Source organism: Mustela lutreola, chromosome 6 (genome assembly GCF_030435805.1).
Source record: "Mustela lutreola isolate mMusLut2 chromosome 6, mMusLut2.pri, whole genome shotgun sequence".
NCBI classification, from domain to species: domain Eukaryota; kingdom Metazoa; phylum Chordata; class Mammalia; order Carnivora; family Mustelidae; genus Mustela; species Mustela lutreola.
The window spans coordinates 4,638,262-4,648,558 of record NC_081295.1 but is presented as its reverse complement, the minus strand read 5'-3'; positions in this window follow the sequence as shown (position 1 = coordinate 4,648,558).

Below are 10,297 nucleotides of genomic sequence, written 5' to 3'. Positions count from 1 at the left end.
CATATTTTTCTGCAGAAGCATGGTTGTGGTAAGGATTTCGAGAGGATGGATGGAAGGTTTTCTGCATGGGGTGCCCAGTATTTCCATGGACCCGTCACATGGTTACATGCTGCTAGAAAGGCCACGCTTAGATCTCTGCGGTGATTTTTCTTTTTCCAATTCACTCTCTTATCTCTAATTGCTTGGTAAATGTGTTGCCTCTATTGTACGAACGGAGAGCAGACCTAGGTTTCAATTAATGGGTATTTAGCACTAAGTTCAGAAATAGATTGCTGACCTGTAGCTATCTATAATCAGAAATTCTTATATGAGATCATGGAAAATGGCAAGCAGGTTTAGAAGAGCTCACTCTGGGGGGAAATCCTAGGAGCCTGTGATAAAGGTTTCGGCATTTTGTTGGACTATAGGAGACTGTGTGGATGGCATCAATATTGATATTCATGATATAAATATAATGGGCAGTTTCATATACATTTTCCATTTTCATTCAGAAATATTTTTGAGCTTCCACAGTGTGTAACGTAGACTCCTACGAGCTGGGGTGCAGACAGAGGCGATTCAGATGCGAATCCTCTGATTAGCAAAGGTGATAACGTAGGAGGGGAAGAAAGACAGTGCCAGGAAAGCAGAGATGGCAACCCAAGCTGAAGGCAGAATTTGTGACAGCTACCCAAAGGCGCTTGCATCTAAGCTGTGTCTTGAACAATGTTCATCAATAGACATTGAGACTTCACTTGTTCAGAACCAAACTCCTAGAGATCCTTCCTCCAGCTCCCATGGAGCTCCTTATGTCACTTAGGGGTGACCCGTCATGTCACTCAGGGGTGACCCGTCATGTCACTCAGGGGTGACGCGTCTTTCCCACAGCTCAGGCCATAATCCTTGGCCTGATTTTTGACTCTTCATTTTCTTCACACTCCATGTTTGATCCATCAGCTCATCATATCTGCCATATCTTCAAATATGTCCTGATGAGGCTTGGATAGAAAAAGGTCTTCTCCAAATTACATGTCAGGGACGAAGCCAGAATTCAAGCCCAAATCTCATCCTTCAGAGTTCATCCTCTGCTCTCCCCATCATGGGAAAGAACGGATGTGGGAAGTTTGATCTGTGTGTAGAGGTTGTTACCGTGAAAAGGGGACTTTGGGATGTCAGATTCAGAGGTTGGAATCAGATTGTGCAGGGCTTTCCATTCTAGGGTGGTCAGTTTGAATTCTGTGCCACAAATCATAGAGGTATTTCATGTTCTGAGGATAGAATGAAGGCGGAAGCTGACCTCCACTTCAGGCAGATCCATCTGGCCCCAGAGCAAACAGTGGCTACAAGACGGGTGGGCCTGAAGGGGCGTCTCTGGCAGTGTCTGGACTGAGGCACAGAGCCTCACAGTCACTGCATTACAGCTGGAAAGAAGCCAACGACATCGGGTATTTTAGGGGTCAGTTGAACAAAATTTCACAATTTATTGGATTTTGAAGGTAAAGAAGGAAGACACAAAGCTCCTGACTTTTTCCACTCCCTCGAAGTAAAAGTTACACAGAATCACATGCATCGAGATTGACGCTTTGAATCTATGGGTATAAAGCGATGGTGATACCGTTAACAGAACTTTATTTTGGAAGGGGATGAGAAGTTCTGTTGATTTCGAGCTGCTTGTGGGTCACATTGCTGAAGTTAGGTGACATGGGGATGCAGGGGCTCGGTGTGGCTCCAGTTCCAGGCTTAGTGGTCACTCCATACACATCACTTTCCTATCAGTGATGTTTTGGACTAAGTTGTCCAGAATTCCCCCTTCAAGAAACACCTAGACAATCTTGATTACATACAAAATATACAAATTATGAGGCTTGTGTTGGGCTCACAGCACACTATGCTCCCATGAATAAAGTGGGACCATTCATATAACACTGAGATGCTCAAATGAACAATTTAAAATACTCACATTTTAAAATGTGCCTACAAGGAAAGGGAACACTCAGGAGCTTATGTTTCTTGTTGAGAGTTCTGCATTAAATGAAAAAAAATCTCCTTTAAGGTTTTATTACCACAGGAGTGGCCTCATACTACTTTTGGGGTTGAAATGTATTCTATTTATATGGTGTAGGGGCCCCCCAAGCCAAACAATGATGTAAAATTCATGCGGGGCTCACTATACTTCCAGAGCATCTGTAAAATTAAACACAAGAGACCTGTAGTTATATACCTTCATCCAAGGTCCCACAGCAATCCCTCAATAGAGTCCCACTGAAGACGTGCACATAAAGGAAAGGTTCCAATATGAACAATTCTCAAATGGAATGTTGTCGAGGGGAGGGATAGAAGAGCAGAGTCGAGTCGAGTGAAGGACCCCCACACAGACACACACAAAGCAAAAGCAGAAACAGCATTATAAATCAATGAGGAAAGGACAGAACTCCCTGATCATGAACAAACGACAGTCATTGTTGTTATTGAATTTCAAAAATCGAGGTTATATTTGTACCTCCCCTTGTGCATCAAAAATCAATGAAAGGTGCTGAACTAAAGATTGACAGCTGAACAGCAAAAGCTTTAGAGGATCATATGAGAATATATTCCCAATCATATGGTAGAAAGCAATTTGCTGAATATGGTATGCAAAGCACAGACTTTTAGGGAAACACTAATAAATGTACAATATTAAAAATGAAGACTTTTCTACAATGGAAGATGGTTTCAAGCAACAGGAAAGACTGGAAGAAGATATTTGCAAATGCAGAGATCCTAAAGAAGATGATTATCTAGAATATTTTATAAATTCAATAATTCAACAGAAAAGATAAATGAAATAAGTAAAAGTTAAGCAAGCCATATAAACAGGACATTTTCAAAGAGAAACTCTAAGTGGTCAATAAAATATGGAAGAATCTCCAACCATTTGATCTCTCTATAGATTAAAGTAACAATGAGATGTGATTAGATACCCCCACACTGACCATGATTGCTGTGGGATACAACTGTAGAGGGAAGGCACCCTCACACCCTGCTCTTGAGAACATCAATGGTGGCATCACTTTGAAGGGTAATCAGCATAAGTAGTAATACTGAATATATGCAAGCCCTGTGGTCCACAATGTCCTTTCTGGGTATATACCCTAGAGTCTAGGACCTAACGAAACTTGTACATGTACTCAATGAGTCATAGAAGTGACAGGGTACAGAGGGGGAAAAAAAACAAAAAAAAGAGCATGAAAGATGGGTCTTTGCAGGAACTCTATAGAGGAAAGAAGGAGCAGGGAGAAGAACATCTGGAAAGACTGGAGAAGAGCTAAGAGAATAGAGGTTAGTGCTGTGGAAGACAGAGAATCTTCGGCAAGAGGACTGGTGAGTCGTATTCAATGCTACCAAGCTGAAGGAGGATGACCTCTTCAAAGAGGCAGTTAATGCTGTTTGTTGGAAAATCATCAACGAAAATCTCAAAAGAACTTTAAATAGAGAAGTGAGGATTATCCTCCAAGGGATTAACCCACGTGTGTTGAGATGGGATGCGATCGTGGACTGGATGTCTGAGAAAGCCAGGAGAGACCACTCACTAAGCATGGGTGTGAGAGGAGAGAGGAACATGAGCTATTCCCTGCTGGATGTGGCAGCATCAAGGAAAGATTGTTTTCTTCGGGAGGCACGAGACTGGAGCTGTCAGCAGAGCAGCAGGGAGAATCAAGACGCAGGCGGGACAGAAGAAGGTGATGGAGTGGGCTCCTTACCGGTAAGATCTCATTTCTACTGCAGGAAAGACCAAGAAGGACGTGCGTGCTTTCAGTCAGAATTTATCCGTGTGCGCTGGAAAGTAAGGGACCTTTGAAGAAAGAAACGCTCGAGGGTATGCGAATGCTTAATAATTACGATTCAGGGACCAGTCACATTTGAAAAATGTATTGTTTATAATTGCATTTGTTGTAAGACTTCTTCTGGTTTTCTGTTTCTTTTTAGTCAGGCAAGGCAAGAGTTCGACCAGAAGGTGGGTGGGATCTTTCCTGTCTTTTCTGCTTAAATGTTTGGCAAGGGTGCAGGCTTGGTGCATATAATGTATTATAGGAAACTACAGAAACATTGTTTCTTGAGAACAAATGTTTCATTTATTTGTTTGTTTGTTTTAAAATCTCTTTTCTCTTGCACGGTTGGGAGAAAGTCTGGGGGAAAATTCTAATTGTATTTTCTTTTCATGAGATTTCAAAAGACTATAAGCACACTCCGGTGGTCCCTCTGTCAGCGCGGATGGAGCTGGTTTACTCAGCCTCAACTTGGCTTCCTGCGTCGTGTCTACTTCCTTCCTTTGGGCCAATCTGTGCCCTCAGCTATTGTGTGGGTCACCTGGCCCAGCCATGGCCGGCCCCATGGCCTATCTACTGGTTTTCAATTCAGTACTCACAACATAAAGCAGCTAAGGGAAACCTAGATAGCTTAACTCAAGTCTTCTCTCTGAAATCATACTGCACCAATGACATTGGACTAACACACAGAAGTCTTTAAGAAAACCTTTTCCCAGAGCCTAGGGGGGAAAGTCGGGACATGGGGGTAGAGCCACGAGCCTCCCTCTGTTTCCTGTGTTACCCACGGTCTTCTGAAGCTCCTTTCAGGGGACAGCCTGGACATTCATACCTTCCACTCTGTACTCTCTGTGTCCCTCACCATGTCCTATACCATAAAAGTATCAGCCTTTTCTTGTTCTTGCCTTATATAATTTACTACCAGTAGTAGAAGGACAGGTCTCGACCTCCTAACCGAAAGGGTAACCTGCTCTATTCTAGGAAAAATTAATTTGATGTAAGTCCTTTAGGCCTGGTTCTTGCTTCGCTCAAGAAAGAGATAAAGTTTGATATCCTTTCTTTCTCAACAATATTTGGCTTTTGAGTTCATTATCAGCAAAATCTTATTTTGCTGTCAGAAATTGAAAAGCGAAAAAGAAAAAAAATATATACAGATTACTAGTTCTACCCTCCAAATCCAATCTTCTTATCCTGCATTAGTAATAGAATTTTTAGCCAGCCACATGGATGTAGAGCTAGACCACATTTCCAAGATTCCTTTGTAGCTGATTTTGTCCACAAGCTAAGTCCTGGTTAACAGAGTATGCACAGTGATGTGTAAAATCCCCAGAGTGTGCTCTTAAAAGAATGGACGGGATTTGTGTTTCTTTCCCTCTTCTTCCGTTCTGTGCCCTGAAACACAAACGTAGTGTCAGCCCACTTCAGATGTAGCTAAGCATAACACCTTAAGGACAGAGAAACAAGATAGAAGAATGCACTGCCCTTCTAACCTGGTCATTTTCATCACACAATTATATGAGAAAGAAATACATTTCCATCTAATTTAGATTCTGTCATTTTTGGTTCCTGTAAGAGCAGCTAAACCTATATCCCAACAAGCATGTACATTGATAACTTTTAAAACATTATCTCAATTAAATTAAAATGGAGTAATAAGATTTGAAATTCACAATCTCAGAATACAGGTCTCTTAGCCCTGCTGAATAAGTGAGTGGTGGCTCAAATAAAGTAAGTGAACAGGGTTGTAAACATTTTGAAGTATGCTTCTGTAACTTGACCTGGGAGTCAAGCTTATCAGAAATCCTTCCTTCTTGCATTATTATTAATAAACATGAATTTTAATAACTATACTTCACTTGCTAATTCTAGTTGAGTAAATGCTGAAGAACCTGTCCTGGGGACAATCAAACCAAAAGAGGATGTCAGAAAGAGAGGAACCTTTGGTGATACAACTAATGGGTAAGGTTACCTTCCATCATTAAGAACCAATATTGGAAGAGCAGGAGCTGTGCATTGGGAATTTGTAAAAACAAAATAACCTTGGGGAGCCTGGTTGGCTCAGTCAGTTAAGTGTCTGCCTTCAGTTCAGGTCATGATCTCGGGGTCCTGGAATCGAGCCCCACGTTGGGCTCTCTGCTCATCGGGGAGTCTGCTTCTCCCTCTCCCTCTGTGCTCTCTTGCTCTGTCTCAAATAAATAAATAATCTTAAAGGGGGAAAAAAAACCTAAAATAACCTCAAATTACTTCAGAGAAAAGGTCAAAATAAACTCTTGCCATCTTTTACTTACCAGTTCATGGATGGGGGATAGTGCAGAAGGTAAGCATAAAGGGTAACTTTTCTTCTCTGTAAGATTGCATCTATTTTTGAGGTCATGGTCACAAAATGGTAGCTGCATTCCAGAAAGTTCCCTGCTAGTTTCCTGAGAGTTCACTGGATACAACGTATTGTCAGAAAGCTCTGGGGGCTACTTGCTCAAGAAGTTTTGCTGCCACACTGATTAGAAGATGTTTACAAAATTTTAAGGAGCTCTCCCTTGAAAGGCCTATTTCCCCAAGGTCCTACAGGACAAGTTTCTCTCAGGGCTAAGGTCGTCCTGTCCCACCACATGCCTGAAGCTGCCGGAGCTGAACATTTCCAAAGACAGACGATCTTGTCATCTTTGGCTATTTATGTTTTGTCACGTGGTGACATGTGGAATACTAGCCCTCTCTCCTTTCTCCCCCGGCACTGAATGACCATCTGAGATAGTGACTTGAACTTGTCCTATTGTTGGTATGCCTGTTCCATCAATGAGAAGGGAAAATGTTTTCTTATTTCAACCAGTTGCTTCCCAACCTTCTATCCAAAGATTTTAACATGGTGACAACAGGTGTAGAGATACTGTATGACCTGCCCGATGTAGATGGGAAGAAGTTCTAAAAGCACCATTTGTGATTTGTGTCTAATGGTATCTCTTTGTTCTAGATGAAGCCCAGTATTCTTGCTGTGGACATCATGGCCCCAAGGGACCTAAGTCCCTTCCTGTCTTATACCACTGCTTCTCTTTCTCATGCCCTTCCAGGCTTACTGGCCATCCTCAGTGCCTCAGCTCCTGCTGCCTATGCCCACACGTGCTGCCCAGCATTCCCATCCGACCCGTCTTCCTTCAGACCATTCCAGGTCCTTCTCATCCTTCCCAATTAGCTTCTTTATGCTCTACGACCCCAGGTGGGCACTGCTGTTATTCATTTTCACAGTGCCTTATACTTTTTCCTTGTATTTTAATGGTAATTAATTCCTTTAATGATTATTGGCTCGACTTCTTTGCCTCTACTAGATAGAAGTTCCAGAAATGCAGAGACCCCCGCCCCCACCATGTCTGTCTTTTATCACTGTGTCTTTCCTGCTTAGTAGTGATATGGTGGATGTTTTTGAATGAATGGATGGCTTATTTTTAGAGTCTACCCAACCTAGAATTTCCATGGATTTGTTGTGGATCTATGAGGTGGTAGACATCCCTGGAAATTCAGAGTCAAATTAGATAGTCTCTATGTTCAAGGACCATATATTCTTGTGGTTTTCAAGTCTGTTTCTTACTTGGAACCCACATGAACTTTTGGATTTAGAATTCGCCTGTTTGTTGTAGAAACCCAGGTCTGGGGTGACAGGTGTCTGATTACAAAAACAGCGATTGGTGTGTAATGGAAGGGAAGTTGTAGACGTTTAAGAAAAGGCAGAACATGCTAACTGATTTGAAGTTGGGGTTGGACTTAAATGTAGAGAGCCGAAGGCAGACTGGAAAGTAAGGAAGAAAGAATAAAGAGGATCTGGATTTAGGAAAAGAGGACGAGGTCCAACAGGTAGGAGAAGCAATAGAACGTGTCAGTGGCATGCAAACACAGAGCAGGGTGTTGGGCATAGGAAGAGGGAGCAGCAGAATAAAGAGGCAAAAGCAACTCTTTCTGTCTGTGGAGACTTCTGGAAAGTGGGCTTGCTGCACTAGAGGGAGGAGAGTTAGACTGTAGAAGCTGGAGAAAGAAAGGAGAGGTTGTCAGAGGAATGACAGGTGCCCACTGCAGATTTCCTCTCTGAGCAAAGGAGAGACCCGACCAAGTCTAACTCCGAGATCCTACGAGTCTGCCATTGCCTGGTAACTCTGACCTCTCTGTGGGGGTAATGGGGGTGGTGGTATGCTGTGTGACTAGAGAAGGTGAACAGAGGATGCTGTCGAGCCTGGTGGAAACATTTCCAGGTTTTTGGAGATGTACCTGTGTTTCAAGGAAGAGGTCACAGAGCCAGCACAAAGAAGGGACACGAGGGGTGCCTGGGTGGCTCTGTCCATTGATGTGGGTTCCAGTTCAGGTCATGATCTCAGGGCTCATGAGATGAACCACACCCGCTTCCTGCATTGTCGGGCTCCACGCGGAGTCTGCTTGAAGATTCTCTCCTTCCCTCTGCCCGTCCACCCCATCTCTCTCTCTCTCTCTGTCTCCCTCTCTCAAATAAATAAATCAATCTTAAAAAAATTAAAAGAAGTATTATGGAGGACACGCATTGCATGGAGCACTGGATGTGGTGCAAAAACAATGAATTTTGTTACGCTGAAAAGAAATAATAATAATAAAAAAAAGAAGTAGCAGCAGTTCTGGAGCAGGGAAGGATGGTGCTTGGGGGTGGGGGGGCGGATGGAGGAGGTTGAACACCAAGGTAGTCTAATTTGAAGAGATTTTTCCCCCTGGCACTGGAAAGCTGAAATGGTAGGCATCCTTCCTCACGCCCCTGTAGAAAAACACCCACTTAACACACTTGTGATCTCACAAATACCCCTTTAATTCTTCGTTAACTAGCCTCCCTGCCCTAGAATGGGATTTCCATTCAGGCACACCCTCCAGGTCTACTTCTCTTGACCATGATTGTGTGTCAGACCAAGTCAAGTGGAGTCTGAGGTAGGCCGAGAACGTGGGTGACCTTGTCTTCTGCATTCTTGACTGGGGACTTGAAAGATACTTGCGTTTGAAGAAGAATGGACGGGATGATTAGTTTTCCAGGAATGTGGGAGGAAATCAAAATCTCTAATTATTGAGAAAGAAGACCCTGGCCTTCAGGGATCCTGAATACTTCATCTGGGAAGGTTCTTAGGGACAGAAGAGAAGAGAAAAGAAAACAGAAGGTTGGGCGAGGGGGATGATGCGAAAAGATGGGCAAGAAAAGAAGAGGGAAAAAAAAAAAAAAAGAGAAGGAAAGAATAGAATAGAAAAAAGAAAGAAAAAAAAATAGTTGTTCATGTGACCCTGGAAAGTAAAGGGGCCCACTTAGGATTTTCAGTGTGCTTAACATTTCGAGAAATAACGATTTCAGATACTCCCAGGAGGTTCTGTGGGAGAGAACAGAAGAGGCCAGCTGTGAGAACGTAAAATCCCTACAGATCGCGGATGTCCTAACATCTCTGTGATAAAGAGATAGTGCATCCGCGAGAAGGATGAGGTGGTAAAGACAGATTTAAAGATGGGTTCTGGCCCTTATGAACAAATCGTATTTCTGACTCATTAAAGCTTGATGTGGCCCTCAGTCTTTAATAACTCCTTTCATTCCATGTATCTTGAGATACCTTTCAAAACGTAGGATTGCAACTGGGTTAAACATAACTAGGTGAAACTTGTTTTTTTTGTTTTGTTTTGTTTTCGTTTTTGTTTTTATAAGTTTGAATCTAAATGATGGAAATGGGCATTTCATCTTTGCAAAAGAAAATGAATTGCGGGTCTCCTAAATAAACACTTACAAACAAAATGCAAACGTCTTTGAAAGCTTTCCTGTGAATAACATTGGGGCTTTGCCAGGGGTAGACTTTGAAGCATTCTGCAAAGCTTTTAAAGAAAAGAGTGTCTTTGAAAGCCTGAGGAATTTGTAGCACTAAATATCTTAGTGGTGATTTATGAACAATGTTAAGAAATATGCCTTTCCCTTAATAAAAAGAGAGAGAGAGAGAGAGAGAGAGAGAGAGAGAGAGGAGTCCTGACACTTAGTAAGATGATGAGGATTTATGTGCTGAAATGTTTTTGCATGGCAGTCTCTGAGTAATAGATTCATAAACATTTCCATTTTTTAATGTAAAGTTCAAACAAATTAGAAAAAGGTCACTGTCAAGTGGAGAACATGAACCTTGGGATTTACTTGGACTCTTAGGTCTCGGAGCCCTGGGCCACCTGCCTCATCAAGGCGGGTAGAGGTGACCATCTAAGAGCTGCCCCCCCATACACTCACACAGAAAATAGCAACATTTAAAAGAGTGACTGAGTGAAGTCTGTCCTAAATCATGCTTCTCTAGCCATTTTCCACAAAGGGCATCACCATTACTACCTTTCTGTACTCTCCAGGGTGCTCACATTTCATGTAGGACCAGATTCTAAACTGATGTATCCGCTGTGTGCTGGGTGTGAATTGAGTTCAGAAGAGCTCATAACCTGTTTGAGGAAGTGATCCGCCGGGAGACCAGAAACAACGTGAGGGCTGTGGTCCTTCCCCCAGAATGCTGGCT